The sequence below is a fragment of the Papio anubis genome, chromosome 2 (assembly GCF_008728515.1).
Source record: "Papio anubis isolate 15944 chromosome 2, Panubis1.0, whole genome shotgun sequence".
Taxonomy (NCBI): domain Eukaryota; kingdom Metazoa; phylum Chordata; class Mammalia; order Primates; family Cercopithecidae; genus Papio; species Papio anubis.
The window spans coordinates 26,132,018-26,148,698 of record NC_044977.1 but is presented as its reverse complement, the minus strand read 5'-3'; the positions used below and the strand labels follow the sequence as shown (position 1 = coordinate 26,148,698).

General features: G+C 36.8%; 1 long non-coding RNA gene across 2 annotated transcripts in view; it reads right to left on the bottom strand.

Moving 5' to 3' along the window:
* Nucleotides 1–15,742, bottom strand: part of LOC103881546 — a 37,116-nt gene extending 21,374 nt beyond the window's left edge. The window contains exons 1-4 of one of the 2 annotated variants that reach the window (XR_004182037.1): nt 14,376–15,742; nt 13,949–14,046; nt 11,599–11,714; nt 8,096–8,329 (exon numbers count right to left, since the gene is read on the bottom strand). This is a non-coding gene — a long non-coding RNA (uncharacterized LOC103881546). The remainder of the gene's footprint in view (nt 1–8,095; nt 8,330–11,598; nt 11,715–13,948; nt 14,047–14,375) is intronic. The other variant, XR_004182038.1, reaches the window with a different exon arrangement.
* Nucleotides 15,743–16,681: the final 939 nt, after the last annotated feature.

The window sequence follows — 16,681 nt, the reverse complement described above, 5'->3', positions numbered from 1 at the left end:
GTATCTCCCCAATTATAACAAAAGATGGTTTTCTCCTAAAAATAAATATATACCTGTATAACAGGTTGAACAGTGTCCTCCCAAAACTTATGTCCAACCAGAATCTCAGAATGTCACCTTATTTGGCAGTAGGGTCTTTACAGATGTAATTTAATCAAGATGAGGTCATATTAGATTAGGATGGAACTGAAATCCAGTGAATGGTATTCTTATAAGAGGAGAGGACACACACAGATAAACAGAGAGGAGTCCATGTGAAGATGAAGGCAGAGATTGGAGTGATGCAGCTGTAAGCTAACGAACCCCAATAATTGTCAGGAGCCACCAAAAGCTAAGAATAGGGAGGGAAATTTTTCTCTGGGTATTCAGAGAGACCATGACACTGCCAACACCTTGACTTCAGATTTCTAGTCTCCAGAACAATGAGAGAATAAATTTCTGTGTAAGTCACCAGTTCGTGGCACTTCATATGGAAGTCTTAGAAAATGAATACAATCACTTTTAATCATGTTATAACTGTTATAATTACTTGTTCACCTTGATCATCCTCACTAGAACTGTAAGTTCTCCAAGTAACACCTTGTTCAGTAATGTGTCCTTGGTACATGACCCAGAATCTGGCAAACAGGAGACAATTACTACTCATTGAATTAAACAAATGAGTAAATAGTTCATACTATTCTGGTCCCATTATGCTGTGGATAACTAAAGTTTTTCAAAGAAACAAGGAAAAGGCCTATTAAGATCCTCAATCTGCAGTTGTCAGATATCATCCTTGCTAAGTTTTGCAGTCTTCTTTATACCTTAGATAGGAATGACAGATTTTTGACCAGCACAGTTTTAAAAAATACAGATGCTTGTATTACTCTTTTAGTGTACTCCTCTCTTGCCATGTCTGCAGTGGGTTAAGTACATGTGGAAGTTCTACAGGAGACATATGAAAAGGCATCTTGGAAGTGAGATTTTAGGAACAACATGGACAGTGGCAGCAAGAAGCAACCCGTGCCCAGGTTTATTCTGAGTTTTTCAAAGTCTTGCTTTGTCTCTGATGGTGAAGCTTAGTCCATCGCAATGTTTGTTTCAACCCAGTACAAACTGCCATGTAATTCTGAAGGAGAAATTAGCCAATGTGAAGGTTCTGTAACTGCATCATTACTACTGCAGCTACAGAAAACACTCTTAAATAAAGTCCTGCTGTTATATTGTATGAGACTAGTAAAGAGTGAGGTCTGTGCCCAGGCTGAAGTGCAGTGGTGCGATCTCAGCTCACTGCAACTTCTGCCTCCCGGGTTCAAGCAATTCTCATGCCTCAGCCTTCCAAGTAGCTGGAATTGCAGGCGGGTGCCACCATGCTGAGCTAGGTTTTTGTATTGTAAGTACAGACAGGGTTTTGTCATGTTTCCCAGGCTAGTCTCGAGCTCCTCAGCTCAGGCAATCTGCCTGCCTTGGGCTCCCAAAATGCTAGGGTTATAGGCATGTAGCCTCCTCAAGTAAGAGACGTTTATCAGACAGGTAGTTTAAAAAAATAGCAATTCCAAGCATAAGTTAGTAGTCTACATCACATTTTCTTGTATGTAGCAAAGATTTATAGAAACAATTATAATTAATTATAATTTACCATATTGTGTTTTTGTATTGCTATTATACAAAATCTTGAATAATACTTGAATGCAATTTTTAGTCTTCTTTCAAGATTTCTCAAAAGGCCAATTAACTGTCAGCATTATTTGACCTTGAGAGCTAAGAGTTTATCTCATCTCAGAATGTGAAATATCTTTTCTATGTGTTGCTAATGCTGTGCAGTGATCTTGGTTGTGCCTCTTCTTTCATTACATGAAAATTTACAGTCACATGAGGAAGGGTAAATTGAAGTCACATCATAATCATCAACAAATGAAGAATATGATAGAATTAGTCTCACAAGAAGTGAAAAACTTAACTTTCAAAAATGTAATATATGCTGATTTAAGGCAGTTTTTCTAATTCTAATAACCAAAGACATAGAAAGAAACTCCTCCTCCCATAAAGGAAGACTGTGCCTGTTTTACAAAACATGCAGTTGAACTCAGGGCAACTACAGTATCCAAAGATACTTACTTATTAACTTTAAAAAGGCACAGAAAATAAATCTACTTTAAGTTATGACCAAAATTACACAGTAAATAGTTAAAAGGAGGATGGGGCAGTGCCTAAATGAAACATTATTGTACAAAGAAATTAAAAACTATGAGGTTCAATTTTATTTCATAAACTATTCCATAAAATTTGGCTTGTAACATACAATGTGTAGTATTTCTTAGAATGGAAACTGTACTGTAAGATATTGATTTTCCCTTTTCTGAAGAATCATTGGGGGTTTTCTTGAATTCGGCGCTGTTCCAGGTTCATGCGGGAGACGTTTGTAGTAGCGCGGTTTTAGACCATGAAACATTGGTTGTTGCTGCCAGGAGCGCGGAGACCTCCTACAGAAAATCAATCACTAGAGGCAATAGAGCCTCCAGGAAAGGAAGCTTTATAGCGATTACTACAATCAAGAGAAATGAAAGAGAATTAATCCTAAGAAAGCCTATATTAGTGACTAAACTTACAGTTTATGGCAGGAAGAAATATACCTTCATTATGGAAAAACTAGAAATTAAAGAGACTAAAAGAGGTTAGTCAATGACTGGTAGCAGGTGAGTCTATTGGAAGCAATCATGAAGTGAATGAAGTCTTACATGTCTTGATAGCTAAAAGAGGAGTTAATGTCCTGGGTAGCAGGTAGTCTGTTAGAAATCTATGAGGCTAACAGATAGAGTCTTGTGTCTTGTGGCCAAAGAGGAGTTGGTCAATGGGTAGCAGGTGGTCTGTTAGGAAATCATGATAGATGGGGGGATCTTGTCTTGTGTGTGGCAAGAGGTTGGTGTGGAGCAGTGGTCTGTTAGGCAATCTGCTGGTAGATGGAGGTGTCTTGTGTCTTATTGGCCAGATGCAGTGATCTGGTAAGTTTCAGTTCCTTGGTACTGTCAGGAAACCTGGTGGTTGGTTTCCTAAGAAAGGAATTTAGATAAGACAAAGGTAATTTTTCAAGCTCTAAGACAAGGAAGGTAAATTTCTATTTCCATTCAAGGAAAACCATAAACATCAGCTCTATGGGGGAAATCGGGCCAATTTCAAGGTGAACTGTCAAATACAAATTGTATATAATTAAAGTGTACAACACAGTGAATGCACAGTCAGTGAAGGAAATAGAAATGATATGTGATGGTTAATTTTAGGTGTCAACAGTGTCCAGATGTGTAGTCAGACATTATCCTGGATGTTTCTGTGTTTGTAGGTGAGATTAATATTTACTCGGTGAACTTTCAGGCTGCATCAGCATCACCTGGAGGGCTGTGGTTAAACACCCATTGCTGGGTCCACCCTCAGAATTCCTGATTCCAGAAATCTGGGCTGGGGGCTGAGGCTTTGCATTTCTCACAATTTGCCTGGGAATGATAATGTTGCTGGTTCTAGCACCACTCTTTGACACTGCCTTAAAATCGACAGAGTGAGAGCTCTTAAATTGTTCAAATGTAAACTCAGTAAGGCTTGGCTGATCTAGTATTAATCTTTAACTAAAATCTCTATTCTCTTTGCTTAGTAAGTCAGGTTTTGTTCATTAATCAAGAAGTCCTACTGCAAACCAAATAGAATAGAGCTTGAGTTACACAGAGCAGAGTTTAAGTTATCCATCTTGTGGTTTACTAGACTCAAGGCTAGCACATACGACGTTTATATATTTTGGTCTTTCAGATTATATAATCATTAATTCGGTGAATGTGTGTTTTTCTTTTTATTATCTTAAATTAATTAATTAATTTTTTACAAATAGCGTTTCCGTCACCAGGCTAGAGTGCAGTGGTGGGATCATGGCTCACTATAGCCTTAACCTCCTGGGTTCAAGCCATACTCTGCTCTTACCCTCCTGAGTAGCTAGGTGACAGGCATCTGCTACCATGCCTGGCTATTTTTCAGAGAAGGGGTTGTGCTATGTTGCCCAGGTTGGTCTCAAACTCCTGGCCTCAAGCAACCTTCCTGTCTCAGCCTTCCAAAGTGCTGAGATTATCGACGTGAGCCACCACACCCAGCCTTTTACTTATCTTTAAGAGAGCATTTTATATAAGATGCTATATTGCTGCATCATATCTGATCAAATTTAAGGAATAGAAGACAGAAACTTTATACAGATAATATTGGTGTTTGTTTATTTTAGTATTTGATGAAGCTCACTTTAAGAGCTTACCCTGAGTAGCCGGGCGTGGTGGCTCACACCTGTAATCCCAGCACTTTGGGAGGCCGAGGCGGGCAGATCACGACCTCAGGAGATCGAGACCATCCTGGCTAACACGGTGAAACCCCGTCACTACTAAAAATACAAAAAAAAATTAGCTGGGTGTGGTGGCGGGCACCTGTAGTCCTAGCTACTCGGGCAGGAGAATGGCGTGAACCTGGGAGGCAGAGCTTGCAGTGAGCCAAGATCACGCCACTGCAGTTCAGCCTGGGCGACAGAGCAAAACTCGGTCAAAAAAAAACCCCCAAAAACCTTACCCTGAGTTGCTGATTTCACGAAAGTGCTGTGAGCAGGGAAAGCATTCATAGAAGACAGCAAATGTTTGGATTTAAGTTATTGGACATATCATAAAGCAGTTATCAGTAAATGTCTTTTAATATGTCATTGCTTTTATGGCATTTTGCTTACTGCATAATTCAGCACTCACCATATTGCACTTTACCACTTCATCCCTCCCCACAAGCAACCACAAAGTGTTCTCAGAAAATGCTGAATGGAAAAAATAAATGAGTTCAGATAATTAATCGCAATAATAATGAGAGCAGTGACAGTGTATGTCTTTACTACAGGCCAGGTGCTTTGTTCAATGTACCTTATAAGCAGTATCCCATTTATTTCACAAAACTGCTATAAAGCAGTTTCTCAACATCAGCGCTATCGACACTTTAGGCTGAATAATTCTTTGTTGTGGGGACTGTCCTGGGCATTGTAGGGTGTCTAGCAGGATCCCCAATTTCTTCCCACTAGATGTGAGTAGCATCCTCCTGGTGGTAACAACCAACATTGGTCCTGGTTGAGAATCACTAATATAAAGTGTATAAGACTTCATAGATGTGGTATTGGAAATTTACTTTGTCTAAGCTTTTACAACTCATTATATCAGAGCAAGGATTCAAATGCAGGCCCTCAGATTTGTTCCTTCTTGGTATGTTTACTAATAATGGGAGCCATGAATTTCTGTAGCCCAGAATAGGACAAACATAGACAAATGGACAAATCATTTGAGAAAATATAGGTTTGGACCTTGTTTTTTTTTTTGTTTTTGTTTTTTTGTTTGTTTGTTTTGTGTTGTTTTGTTTTTAAAGCTATGGACCAAATTCTGGTTCCTACTTAGAGCAACTTTGGGTACAAAATTAAGTTGTGACTAATTCCTTATAAATCAATCTTTTTAAAATGAGTTTTGCCATATTTAAGCTTTAAATTGTAGGGTCTATGTTTTGTCTCAGTTTTTATTACACAAATCATAGGTCCTTGAGTATAACTTAGCATCTGTTCTATTGTTGTGAAAATGGAAACTTTTGGCTAGGACTCAAAATAGCTACTGTACAAAGCAGGATTCTAATTGGCATGGCTGTCTGGGTACAAAGTGTTTGGTCACCAACTAGCTTGCACTAGATTTATGTTATGGATTTTTATTTGCTTTGTTGCTCTAAGTAGGAACTAGAATTTGATCCATAGCTTTAAAAAAAACAAAAACAACAAAATGAAAAACAAGGTCCAAACCTATATTTTCTCAAATGAAAATAATACAAGCATAAACTTCAAATGAAATTGGGATGTATTGTGTATTTTAGGTCACCCATATGTCTATAGATAGATGATTAGATAAATAGATAGACAGACAGATAGAAATCTACTGTGTAAATCATGGAGCCTGCATCACTTCTAAGAGTCAATCAGAAGCTCATGTTCTGGTTCTGAATGACAAGACTTGGTGATTACATCAACTCCTTTGGGAAAAAGGACTATTTACTAATAAGGCAATTGATAGTAGACAGACATGGGTAATATAGGGTCATTGACTCTAGAACTGGTTGAAGAGATATGAGGTTATAAACTATCTACATTAAGGTAATTATAGGAAGGGGAAAGGAAAGACCCATACTTTATATTTAGACTATGATACGGAGGATAATGATATGCTGTTTTAACACAACACACACACACAAAATCACATATTTAACTTATTGCTGTAGATCTCATAAAATAGAACCCATAAACTTTGCTGGAATTGAGTAACTGCCATAAAATGTACCTATATATAGTGTATCTTTTATATGCTTAAGAAAATATTTTCAAAGGCTTAGAACCTACATGAACAAAACTATAAAATCTCATTGAAGGATATAAAACAAATTCCTCAACATATGGAAACACAGATTAGGTTTCTAGATGGGAAATAATATAATAGAAATTATTAATGTTTTAAAATTAACATACTGATTTTATATTATTCAATTGTAATATGAATCCCAACTATGAATTTTCAGAATTACAAAAAATTATCTTAACTATTTGTATGTCAGTGTAGATTTTATAGATTGCCTACATACATATGATAAATAGTAAAAGTGGGCAAAAGTATAGAAATGTAAAATGCTAAATATCTAATGTAATTCTATAAAGTACTAATATCTAGTCATTCTTTTAATAGCATGACATAGATAAATAAATCCTTAGAAGAAATACAGAATCTCGAAATCAATTCAGGATTATAATAGCAGATTTTATACTCAACAAAGGTTGTCATTCATTGTACAGAGAAAGGATGGATGATTAATAAATAGCCCTGGCACAGTCAGCTATTTATTCATGTTTTGCATTATATACCAAAAAAAAGCAGTTTCAGATGTATTAAACTCTTATTTGTAAAAAGTAAAACTAACATTTTTTGCAGAAATCTAGGAGATTATATGCACATCTAGGGGCAAGTGTGACCTTCTTAACTAAGACTGAAAACCCAGAAACTAAGAGATAAGGCATATAAATCTGTAGCAAAAGATAACACAGACAAAATCAAAAGACATATAATAGGCTTTGAAAAAAATACATGCAATGGAAAATACAGACAGAAGATTTTTTCTACAATACACATAGGACACTGAAAATTTGTCAAGATGAGAATAGAAGCTCAACAGAAAAAAAGGCTAAAGAAGCAATTCACAGAGACTTATCTTCAAATTATCAAGAATATGAAAATGATGCTCAAACTGACTGCTAGTCACATAAATGCTCTTTAAAGTAACAAAGAGATACCGCATTACACGGCTGAGGCTGGCAACAGTTTAAAATGGTGACAATTTGACTGGAAAGTATAAAATCTAAAGTATTAAAGACATTTGGGAATGCACTGTCCATTAAAATTAAAATGCATCTATTCTGTGACACAGAAAACCTTCTTCTTGTTAGCCCAAGCATAATAAAGCACAAGCAAGTAGGAAAAAAAGTACAGGATATGCATCTATCACAGTCTAATTCACTGTAGCCAAATAATGAATATGAAGCAAAAGGACCTTTGATAGAGAAATGGTTAAAAATATGGTAAACTTGTATCACAAACTATTCTTCAGCCATTAAAAAATGAATTAAAACTGTATCAGTGAACAATTGATTTAGTGTGATTTTTATGATTTATTGTTTAGTGAGAACAGAAAGATATAGAATAGTGAGTATTAGACAATCTCTGTTGAATACAATACAATGTAACAAACAAGGAAAGTTAGAAAAATGGAAACAAGGAGACATACCTTAAGGTAAAAAAAAAGTTTTTAAATACAATAAAAATGCATGTATGCTTCATTCACAGTTATCCATCTATGTAATATATAAAATCTGCATTAAAGTCAAAATGCATTGAAATTGTTTGGGATTACTCTAATTTGAAATTTAGGTTTTTAAAGACTTTAAACAGAGGCTGTTTTTTAACATTTCAAAAATGTATATATAATACATATTTTCTATAAAAAATAAAAATAAAAATTGCAGGTAAGAAAAAAAAAATACCTCAGTCTTCCTGTTTGAGATTCTGTCAACTGGCTGTTTTCTTCCCATCCCTAGAGATCTGTTCACTGGCTTTTGTCTCCTTTCCTCAACACAGTTTAGTCACCACCTCCGAGGAACTGTGTCCCGTGCTGGCATTCCTTTGGCAGCTTCCACGTCTCTGTCCCCTTGAGCAAAGTATGTACCAGACATAGCCCAGCCTTAAACTAGAACGCTTGAAAAAAACAGCACCTGACCCTGGGGAATTCCAGAAATTCAAAAATTCAAAAACCTGGCCTTTAACAGCATATCCTCAGTGAGTGCTCTACTCGATATTGCAAAAGACATGAAATCATACACGACGTATATCTTTCCCAAAAGAAGCTTAAGATTTTATGGAGAAGCTAAACCTTATGTGTGTTAAAATGAAATAGTTATATTTCTGTCCTTGAATCCATATAATAATTCTTGAATTAATTGTAGGTTGAAGAGTTCAGGAGAAAGTTTATTCAAAAGAGTCCATAAAGCCAGGTAGAGGGAAATCAGAAAATCTGAAAAGGAAGTGCACTGAGGATTGAGTGTCTCTCGTGTTTGTATCTTTTCTAGTGTTCAGGCCTGTCTCAGGCCTATATAATTCAATAGGAAAGAAGGGCCAAGTCTGAGCTAGTAAAGTAATAAAAACTGATGTTTCTATTTAAAAGCCACAAAATGATACATAACTTAGGTTTCATGGCTAGAGGCATAGTTTACCTTTAGCTAATTAAAAGGAGACTCCAGCTTATAGAGGAAGCCAATATACTGTCTCCAAATAGCTGGTTCTTGGTCTGGATATGTTTCTAAAATAATCAACGCATTTAGGTCTTTTTCACAAAAAATATTTTCTCCACTACTTTAGGCAGGAGATAGGCATGGGGTCGGGGAAGGAGGACGAAACAGAAACTAGTTCCTTCCAGATGCCCAGGTCAATCCATGGATGATAGAGAGGCCTAATGAGGGCAGGGGCATTTGGAGGCCCATCTGGGAAGTATAAGCCACGCTTGCAAAGAGACATTCTTTGATGTGCAACTGACAGGGCAAAAAAGCTTAAAGGAACAACAGTAAGTGCACAGACACTTGCAGTGCTCAGACAAACCTTGCAGCGCTCTGGGCTTCTGTCCTGGCCCCTGAGTAACATTAGTTAATTGTCACTGTCTATGACACTATAGTAACTTTGGAGTGGAGGGGATTGCTTCTAAAAGCATAGTCTACTGCTAAATTGTTTTTTAAATCAAAGAGATATAAATAAGCTTGTTTGTTGTTTTGTTGTTTGCTTGCTTGTTTATTCTTTGTCTTTCTACTGTCACTCTTTCAAGGTTTTTCTCAGGATAAGCCGAGCTCCAGACTATTCATCTGTCCTGAGGCAGCCACTTGAAACAGAATCATTTTGTATTTCTACCCTTCTGTGCTTTGACCTGTCTTTTATCCAAGTCAACCCCGTAGAATGGGCCAGGAGGTTGCTGCCACTGAATAAGACACTACGATTTTTAGTGTCAAGAATTTTGTTATTAACTATGGCAGAAAAATAGAGGGTAATAAAAGTAACTAACATAGATAAATTGCAAAGTATCTTAATATGTTCTTACAGTCATCATTCTTTTATTACAATTACTGACTTCCTCATGTAGTGATAATTGAAAATCCCCTTGAACTTGGAGTCTTTGCTTAGTTCCTGAATCCGAAGAACAACAAACTCCTCTCATCTTCCTAATCCTCATCCCACCCCAACCACTAGGCTAAATGGATGTGTAGTTCCTTTCCTTCACATAGACTATTTTTCCTTGTAACTAGCTTCAAGTTCAATCTCAGCACAACAGATATAGAAAGCATCATTTCCTTTTCCTTCCAGGTTACCCCTCCACCACCCACAGTCAATTTGCCATAAATAAGATATTGGCATTTCAGGTAGTCAATGTTTCACCTGCCACCATACTTCTAAATAGAGTTTTGTGTTTATAGATGATAATAGTTTTAATCAGTAAAGAAAAGTTAAATGCTATATGGGGTATAACCAATAAAGAAAGGTTAAATACTATATAGGGTAAAGTGATACAATATTATAGAACTGAAAACCTTGGAAGACCAGATTAATGGACATGAAACAATTAAAAACAATAAACTTATTCATTCCTTCATTTATTCATCTAATTTGAGACTATAAATTGTACAGTATATAATTGAGGTTCTGAAAATATCTAAGAAAATGTACTATAGGTTTTAAAAAGAAACCGATATGAGTAACAGCTCAGATAGTAAGAGACATAAGGCTTTTCATAGGAGGTGACAGGTTAGTATGAAATCAGGAGATATTTTGTTAATGATACATACCAAGCTGTCAACTAAAATACGGAGAAGTCAGAAAAGAATTAATCCTAAAAAATTTGGAGATTAGCATCTCAGATTTCTGTTTGAAGTAACCTCATTGTAATTTACTAAGGGGCTCTGCTGAATCCATAGCTTTATCGTAGGATTCTTACTTCTGTACACAGACATAATAACTTACTTTGACTACATTGGACTTTATAGCCTGCATTTCTATGGCATAATAAAATAAGGCCCATAACAAAATGGAGGCATTTCCTCAATAATAGCCCCAGAATTAGGATGAATGGGTTCCTTAACTTGGAGGTCATTTGAGGGAGTATTAGTTATTTTTCTACATAAGAAAGATGCACTATGACAGGGTAGGCTCTGTGGTCTTAGTGAAGGCTGAGTAGGATTATTTGAATATAATTTTTTTTTTTGAGACGGAGTCTTGCTCTGTCACCCAGGCTGGAGTGCAGTGGTGTGATCTCGGCTTACTGAAACCTGTGCATCCCGGGTTAAAGCAATTCTCCTGCCTCAGCCTCATGAGTAGCTGGGACTATAGGTACATGCCAGCATGCCCAGCTCATTTTTGTATTTTTTTTTTTTTTAATTAGAGACAGGGTTGATTGGCCAGACTGGTCTCAAACTCCTGACCTCATGATCCACCCACCTTGGACTTCCAAAGTGCTGGGATTACAGGTGTGAGCCACTGCGCCCAGTGGAACCTAATGTTCTTAATAATATTCAGTAGAGATAGAAAGTAATGAGTTGAAGAGTTACTTAAAACCTGCCTACGGTGGTTTTAGATATGTCCACACATTCTTTGACTCTCTTCCCATTGAGAGGTGGGACCTACATGCACCCCACTCATACATGTGACAGGACGTGTCTCTGTTTAAACTCAAAAACTATGGCAGAAATTATGCCATGTAATTTTCACAGCTAGATTTATAAAAAGGACACACAGCTTCCATCTGTTTTACTTGGAACATTCCCTGTTGGAACTCTGAACTGTTGTGTAAGAAATGCCACTACCCCAAAGCTGCTATGCTGTGAGCAATGGAAACCCAGGCCACGTGAAGATGCCACGTGTAGGTACATTAAACAACAGCCCCCACTAGGACTTCAACCCATAGTTGATTTCAACCACTGTAAAATTGTCTCCAGGCAATTCCAGCTCCTACCTGTTGAGTCATCTCCAGCCATGGAGTCCTCCTCGTTGATGCTCCAGACGACACAGACCATAGATGAGGCATTCTTGCTGTCTCAAAGATGACCAAATTCCTGACCCAAGGATGCTCTAAACAAACAAACAAAAAATGTTTGTCCTGAACCCTAAAATTTTGGAGTAATCCGTTAAGCAGAAGTAATAACCAGAGCAATCCCTCTCTTCCTATCACCCTTTTTTCCCCCATTGATGGCCAGTGAAAAGAAAGACTTTGGTGGAAACATGACTTTTGGGAAATTATTTTGAGTGGAGGTGGTTAGAAGTAATGATCTGAGAAAGAAAATGAAGAGAAAGGTGGAAATCCCTATTTTTCTCCTTTAGCACTCTCTATTCTTGCCGTTTAGACTTCTCTTCACATTACTATCAGAGCAACTACTTTTCTCCGTATTCTCTCTTTCCTTCTGCCTCTTGTCTGTCTCTCTGCTTGTCTCTTTCTTCCCCTGTCTGCTTCTGTCTTTCATATGCATCATACACTTTGTACCCCTAGTCACACCATTGCTGTGGTTTACTTTACATTTTCATTTTGTTAATGCTATTTCAGTGAGTCTCTATGTTATAAAGTAACAAGTAACAGAGGGTTTTTTTCTACTCAGTGAAAATCAAAAGCAAAGGAGATGCATCTACTTGACAGACCTGGAGCAGTTAATATCTATCTACTCATAAGGTGTCCACTGCTACAGAAGAAAAAGGAAAAAAAGTTCATGTTTTCTGTCTAATTGTAGTATCTGGGATTGAATAGCAGTAAAGAGGGATTACTAAAAGCAAGGGGTGGGGAATAATTTTTATAATAAGAAATAACCTTGTGAGCAGTAAAGAGCCCTTTTTATTCCAAAAAAAGGAAATCTAAAGTTTGTGTTTTCATTTTGAAAAAGGAAATGGCAATCAGGTGGCACAAGTCAATGCTAGGAGCATGCAGTGGCACTGACCCAGAGGCAGGGACACCTTATCCATTAGGTACAGTGGACAGATTGCCCAGGATTCACAATACTTTTAGGACCCCATCAAATGTTTTACATTTCTTCAAAATCAGAAGGAAAAAAGTGAACTTTTATAATAGATGAAAGAAAATATTAAAATGTATTTTAATTACTATCTTTATCTGTATACCAACTCTATCAAAAATAAAATCTTATTTTTTAATGTGGTAAGCGGTTCATGATACTTAGGGCCTGTAAAAGTCATAATGCAGCCTGCTGAGAGAGCCGTGTGGGAAAGGGCCTGTAGGAAATAGGACTGCCCACGCCTTGCTATTATAATGGTAGCTTCAGTGCCCACCTGAAGCAGCAGGTTTTGAATGTCTACACCTTAGGCCCTTTGGATGGAGTTTCTGCACAGCACTGGTGATCCTTTCTGAATCTACTTGGTACAATTTCATAGCTTACATGCTTTATTACTGTACGCCTTCATATCTATCTGAGCTAGAATACAGTCAGGAGTTTGGAAGGAGGGAACATAAAAATATATGATGGTTCCTGAGTTTCAGTTATTCCTTGGCAACAGTGTGTGCCTGATCATTTACTGGGCTCATGGGGGAATAAGAAGCTCCCACTACCTGTGGAAAGAATACTCTTCGGTGATCTTTGTTAACGACAGTAGCTCTCAACTCGTTCTTTCCATGTCTTCTCAAAGCAGGGACCTCATTTGGTCACATTTTAAAATAGGATATTCAAGGAGCAGTTTTAATACTTTATCAGTTCTGCTCAGGGGCTCATTACCCAGAGGAAATCAGTGAAAATTGCACAATGAAAAATAAACTTTTAAAATCAGTATAATTTGAAGATGATAAATATGAATATTGGTCATGACTGTGGAAATATAAACTCAAACAGGGCAAACATAGCAGTTTATCACATTATGCATTGTTGCTAAAAAAGAAAAAAAGCAACAACAACAACAAACAACCTTTCAAAAAAATCACCTAAGGGGTCTGTCCTCCCAAAGCTAGTAGAGGAATAAGCTCTCAGTGATAATACACAGTGGGGAGTAGAGAAGGAAGGCTGTTCAGAAGGTCCATCTTGTTCACCTGTACTTTCCCCAGGAGTCAGCAAAGTGCCTGGTACATACTAGGTACTCCATAAATATTTGTTGAATAAAGAATGAAGGAAGGCATAAATATAGGGCTCATTCTAGTATACTCATGTCTAATTCTGCCTTTTTCCTGGTTCTGCCCAGCAGCACACTCGCTTCCTAAAGAGGAGCACCTTAGAAGATCCCTGAGTCTCTTTCACTCATTCCTGCTTCCTCCCTGTAATGTTACCGCCTTGTTACTGACACTCCCTTTTCTTTTTCTTCTGATCACCACTTACCTCCTGCTCTGATGCTTCCAATGTCTTATTCTGATTGCTCAGTTTCCTGGTTTCAGTTCTCCCATCCTGACTTGATATGTCTACATTTTGAATACTTTCTGATGGGGAAGGAGGAGAGTTAGAATCAAGTGCACTTTTTATAAATTAGTCCTTTACAAGGAACACTACATAACCACATTTGTAATGTTATAAGGTAAATAGTGTCAAACAAAGCAGACGCACAATTCTGATACATATCTTAGTAATATTTTAAGTGTTTGCTTAAATATTTCTGTTTCCTATGTCATTCTAAAATCCATTCCTAACCTTCCAAAGTGCACACAAGCACATGCATGCACACACACACACACACACACACACATACACAATCAAGTAAATGAATCTGGGAAGTAAAAGATCTAATGAAATCCCAGTTATTTTTACTTACCTGTATACATTCTGGTTACATGTATTTTTCTCTACTCTTGAAAAGTACAATAAAATGCCAGAGTGAAATCGATGGGGTTGATTCTTGGGAGAGTTCTTGATTTGGTAAGATTCTTGTCTTTTTTAGCTGATCACAAAGAAAAAGAGCCAATACTGTTGGGTCTTTATAACATTGAATCAGACTGCCAGCTTAACCTTTGAAAAAACCAAAATGACCTTAACAAAACAAAACAAACAAACAAACAAAAAACAGTACTAATGCCCAACTCCTCTGGACCAATCAAAACAAAGTCATTTAGGGCAGGGTCAAGCAGTGGATTTGTAATCACATCCATGATGACTCTAATCATGTGTAACTAGAATTAAGATCTATTTATTTAGAATATGCAGTTGCTCTATTATTTTCTTCTCTTTACTCAGGGAAAGGTGGATTTAGGTTATTTTTATATGACATTGAAAGAATAAAACAAATGTACGCAAAGCAAGAAAATACTTCAGTAAGATCAAGTGAATGAGGCAAAAGATTTTTGTTTTAAAACTCTACAGACTGTCATCAAAAATCAACAGGTCGAGGTTAGAACACACTTTCAGATCCATAAAATTTGCAGCAAACTGCCACAGCTGGAAAATAAACAGAGGGTTTCTTTTGGCAACAGCCTATTCCAAACTCTCAACTGCATTCTACACGTGCTGTTTTCTGAAGATAATGCTGTTTTTATTATTTGCTGGTTAATGTTAATTACTTTTGTACTTGAGAATTACTCACAATACATTTTGGGAGCCAATGAATACATTACTGTCTTAGAGTATCAACATTTCCAACTTCTCCTTCATTATTACAAAGCTGAAAAGAGCTATAAAACAGACACTGCTAAATGACTTATTTTTTATTCATCGAAATGTGCTTTTTGATGAACATGAAAAAAATCAAAAAATTTAGTGAAGTCATGGGGGATTCCAAACCCTATATATAGAATTCCAAGTCCTTATAAATAGGCCAGTGACATTTTCTGAGTATCTACAGATGCTTAGCACTATAATAGGAACTTAAAGTATATAGTTGAGATTAGACCTGACTCATGCACTGAGAATTTTATAATCTTTAAAAGAGATGAGATAGGTCAGTATTCAATTAATATGAATACATACAAAGAATTATTCTGACAGAGAGTGATAAGGAGAGGCTTGCACAGATCAAAGAATGAGCCATAGTTAATTGAGGGAAATTTCCCTTGAGAAGCTTTCTGAAATGGACTCTGAACTTCAGTTTAGAAAGAGGGCTATGGTTTGGAGAACAGGAATGTTGAGACTGTTCTTGTATTTGTGGTGAATTAAATGAAAACTTTAAGAAGTGAATAAAATGGAGTGAAATGGCAAAAAAAAAAAAAAAAAAAAAAAGAGAGAGAAAAGTTCCTAGCTGTTTCAGGTGACTGTGAAAAGGAACCCGATTACATCTTGCTCAGCACGTTTTCTTTAAAATAAAAAATTTGCTGACAGTGTTCTGAATTAAATACTTACATGAACGTGAATGGATGGGAAAACATGTCTCTCCAAAGATAAAAATGACTTTTTCCCCTATTTAAAAGATAGGTAAGCCTTTAAATATGAAATATTCTTATTATGTCTCTCTTATTATAAATATTGTTATTCCTTGTTGGATCATTCTAAAACTGGCTCCCCGTGGTAGATACTGATCCATGCCAAAATTCCATGTGCTTCTCTTTCAGTCCCCTCAAAGATAAGTAGAACCATTTGACCAATTTTTGGCAAGCAGACCATGAGTTGAGTTGATATATATACATTTCTAGCCAAAGTATATGAGAGTCGATGTGCTCCTGCAAGCTCATTCTTCCCTAGCTCATCACCTGGAAGCAGTTACAGGCAAAAGATGCAAACAGAATAAATCTCTGGGTCACATTTGGATAGGAGCTGCTCTGAAAAGTCATCCCATCCATAGTATAGCTTATTAGGTTATGCTACTGATATTTGAATTTGTTTGTTACCATAATTATCATAGTATAGCCTACACTAATCTCACTAATGCACTCTCTAAGCATTTTATATGAATAATTTCCTTTTCAGGGAGATCAGTTTTGGGAAAGTGGTAGCAACATGAGAGGTGGGAAGAGACCCATGTGCCAACACATATCCTTTCTTCCCTGAAATAAATGTCTACACCTTGTCAAACTGCCTTTCTTTTTACACAGTTAGCTAGAATGAGGCAAGATCTTTCTTCTGAGTTTCTGAAGGTTTTATTTATCCATAATAATGTGCTTTGGCAACAGAATCAACTTGTCTCATTTGCTT